Consider the following 4,642-nt stretch of genomic DNA (forward strand, 5'->3'; position numbering starts at 1 on the left):
TATAAGATCTTTCCACTAATAATACTATATGTTTTTAAGTAGGAAAGACAGAATCTTGTACTGTATCCGCAAAGGGTAAACTAAGGAGAAAAGGAAACTAAAAAGCATAAAGCATACAGCTTCTAGTTGCATGGGTCTTAAATTTTGAACACATTAGCAGTAAAACTTCACTGTTACTACTGGAGGGGTAGTTAGGCTTGCATATACTTTCTAAGCCAGGATCAAATGTAACATAAAGTTTTGTATAATTTTTTTTTTTGTACTTTGAGTTGCACCTGGATGTAAATAGCTCGCTAGAATAGACTAATGATATGCCAACAGCCATGGAGTAAGCTCCTCTCCCTGCCTAGGTTCTCCAGTGAACTTTTAAACCATTGGCTTTTAATTCAGGAACACACTCCAAGGAGCTTGTCCTCTGTTCTTTATTGCATTCCAGGGGCAGCTCCACCAAACTACATCATCGTCACTTAGCACAGCACTTACTCTCTCTAATAAAAAAAAAAAAACACTCCAGGTGCTATACTGGATGGATTATTATCAACAGAGGACTCCAAAATTTGGTTTATGCCCTACTCTTTCAAGATGCAAGGCAGGCTGAAGTCTCAGATGTGTTTTCTGCATGCTAACGTGACAACTGAAAAAAAATCTGGCCTGATGCGTGAAGACAGTAAGTAGAGAACTGTACTGTGACCTATCATTCTATGTTGTTGACTTAGGAAACGATTTCAGGAGAAACAGATAGTTACTAAGGTCCTTTGCGAAAATGACATCTAAGACGAACGGTTGAGAAAGAGAAAAAGAGAAACAGTAACAATGAGAGTGAGAGAAATGCCAACAGGATCAACAGGATTGAGGACACGATTCCTTACATATAATAACTACCTTCAAAAAGGAGTCAAGAAGTACCTTAATTCTTCTTTCTAGAAAGAGAGACAAAAACGTAAGAAAAGATCTCGATGATGGGATCCGTATCCCCATCCGAGATTATTTAAGAAAAGTATTTTAATACTTGGTGTAAAATCCTGGTAGATTAGGCAGTGAATAGTTGTTTTACATACAAATCAGTGTCAAAACAGATTTTTGTGCACATAATAATTCCTTTAAGTCAAAGACTAAGCTCTAAAATGGTGTATAGTGATGACTTGCTGTTGCCTCCTTTTCTCCCTTACCAGTCATCTAATTCTTCTGGCTCTCACATGTTTATGTTTCATTAGCAGTAGGGGCCACATTATTCTCCACACGTACCCTGTTTTGTTTTGTTTTCTTTCTAATCTCTGTGGCTTTGTACATCACCTCTTCTGTATCTAGATCTTTCACCCCTTTTTGTCTACTTAACAAAACTGATTATGAAGACTCAGATGAAGAGTCCGCTATCCTAGGAAGCCTTCCTTGGTCTTCTTACCTCCACTGAGCAAGTTTCTTTGTGCCCTTCACTTCTTGATTGTATTAAAATTTATTTTTCTTTGTCTTTCTATTTAACTATTAACTATTTAACTCTGACTTACTTGACTACAGAAACTGGATTGAATACATCATTAAAACACATTTTTCTGCATATTCAGTAAATTATTTTGGACAGAATGAATAACTGAATTGTGTTAATAAGATGTACATCTATTTCTCAAAAAGATTAACTTGGACCATTTTATAAAGGAGAATATTTTGTTTCCCAGTTTTGCAGTAATTTTGAACTCCAATGCAAAGCCTTTAATTGCTGGCTAGGCAAAGCTAGGGTAAGAAAGATGTTCTTAGTAGACAGGGAGACATTGAAAAAACTTCTAACTGAACAAGAAAAGTTGGGACATACTGCAACAAACCATTCAGAAATCGTGAATTTCAATACCTCTTAAAAATGTAGCTTCTGTCATTCATTTATCCATTCATGTATTTATTTTTGAGAACTTTTAATGAGCTAAGCACTATGTGAAGCTCTGGGAAAACAAGACTGGATATAGCACATATTTTGTCTCTGAGGGCTCACAATCTGGTCAAAAGTAATTTTATGGCTTGCAGACAGTCCTACTGGGATGAAAGCATTTGAGTGATGAGAATGCAGCTTAGCAATATAGAAAAATCTTCAAAGAGAAATAGACAACTTAAATTTGCAGACTGGACTGGAGTGGGTAGGGGACGCAGGATGGGAGAAGGTGGTGAGGCAGAAGTTTGATGCTGGGAGGCATAGGCAAGAGCTCAGATTCTTGTCATTTATTTCCCTGGAAAGAACTTTTGTGGAAGGAAGAGAATGAAAGCAGTGAAAAGAGCTGCCTGAGATTGATTATGGTGGTGAAGGTGGGAGGGTCACACCTTTGTTCCCTACAGGTTTGTGATACTGAGATGGACTAAGCCTCAGTGTCCTCATCTGTAAAGTGAGAATGATATGAGAATGAGTAAAGTGTAAAATCTGTATGCAAAGGCAAAGCAAAGATCAGGCAAAATGCTGCTTCTTTTTTACATGCTGACTAAACTTGCTAAAGACGCTAATCTTATTAATGAAACATCAGTCATTCATTTTAGCATGCTTTTGTGCACAGAGAATAAATGCTCTGAAATGCTCAAATGGGTAATATTTGTCTCTAGCTGAGGTGTACCTGAAGAAGACCCTCTGAGCTACCCAGAATAGGCAGAGATGGCTGTGCAAGGCTGCACTGAACTTTCCAACACAGCCATGCCTTCTCTTTTCTGTATTTGTAGCTTCAGGCCTTAACCTTTTTTCATTATTTCAATGATGTTTTTGTGTTTAATTTAACCGTAAATCACATTAACAGAGTTTTGACTGGTATGTCAGAGGGCTTAAAAACTGAGTTAAAGTCTTTCTAAGAGCTAAAAAATTTGTCAGGTCTGACATGTTTAGTCAAGATGATCCAGTCAAGTGTGGAGATGTTGGAGAGATGGTGCAAGATGGGATTTAACTTGTTCAGGATTTAAGGAGTGGAAGTAGACTTGCAGTAGAGCTTTTGCTCCATATTAGCAATAGTTAAGAGGATAATTTATGGCTTTTGTTAAGTATATTAACCAAGGCAAAATTATATAAATTTTGTAAAGCAATTAATTATGTATTACACTTAAGTTATTTTCTGAGGAATACGATCAAACCAGAACATTGCATAATTCAGGAAGCATTAATGAAATGCTACACTTACCTTGTATTGTGTAAACATATTATGTTGATGAAAGGTATTAAGTTTTTCTATATTTGGAAATCATATCTTTAGGGGTCAAAAATCTAATTTGTGAGGTTTTTACTTATAGACTTTCTTAAAACATTTTATCACAAAATTAGTAGATGTTTAAGCAAGAAAAATATACAATACAAAAATAAATTACCATTTGTTTTAATATTTTGATATATATATATTTACCCTTTTCTATGAATAATATTAGGATATCATAACTACTAAAACGGATTTCCTCTAAAATATCAGTGACTCAACATGATATAATCTTATTTCTCTCCCAGGAGGGGACTGCCAGTGGTGGGATGGCATTTAGGTGGGGCAGTGCAGTGACACTCTGCTCCATGCAGTCATTCAGTGCAGTGCCATTAACGCCTCTTACTGGAGTTTCTTTGCCATTGACCTCCAGCCAGGAGGAAGAGAGAGGGGATGACAAGTGAGATGTTGACGTGTTTCAGACCATAAGATAGTGAATATAATTGCTCTTTATAGTAGAAATGTAATTTGGCTATGTGCCCAGCCTGGAGAGGAAACAGGTTTAATGTGCACATTATTTTTTTTGGTAGAGGAAATATGTATGTAAATAGGCTTATGTACTATACTTATTTTGTAATATTGTTTATTTGCTCAGCAATATATCTCAGTTTTTCCTTCTTATTTATATCATTGTTATTTGATTGTGTTACAATTTTAACTTAAGTCAATTTCTTGCTAAACGCTTTGGTTATTACCAGTTTTCATGAATATATGCAACAGACTGATGACTTCTCATACCTTTACATACCAGCATCATTGCTTCCTTAAAAATTTTCCAACAGTGGACTTGTTAAGTCGTAGGATATGTACTGTTGTACTGTTTTGTTGTTGTTGTTGTTGTTTGTTTGTTTTTAAGGCATTTTTCTTTCTATTAATGGAATCTGTGGGTGGAAGCTGAAAGTTACGATTAGTATCCTTTATATTTTAGTGTGAATTAAAGCATTAAACATCAAGTACTTACTGAACATCTACTCAGTAAGTTGCTTGTGCTGTGAATTCAAGAAAAGTAACTAAGGCTGTTTTCATTAGAAAATGATATTATCCCATTTGACTCAGCAATCCCATTACTGGGTATATACCCAAGGGATTATAAATCATTCTATTTTAAAGAGACATGCATACGTATGTTTATTGCAGCACTGTTCACAACAGCAAAGACTTGGAACCAACCCAAATGTCCATCAATGACAGGCTGGATAAAGAAAATGTGGCCCATATACACCATGGAATACTATGCAGCCATAAAAAGGATGAATTCTTGTCCTTTGGAGGGACATGGATGAAGCAGGAAACCACCATTCTCAGCAAACTAACCCAAGAACAGAAAACCAAACACTGCATGTTCTCACTCATAAGTGGGAGTTAAACAATGAGAACAGGTGGACACAGGGAGGAGGATATCATACACCAGGGCCTCTCAGTGGGTGGGAGGC

Source organism: Macaca fascicularis, chromosome 2, assembly GCF_037993035.2.
Source record: "Macaca fascicularis isolate 582-1 chromosome 2, T2T-MFA8v1.1".
Taxonomy (NCBI): Eukaryota; Metazoa; Chordata; class Mammalia; order Primates; family Cercopithecidae; genus Macaca; species Macaca fascicularis.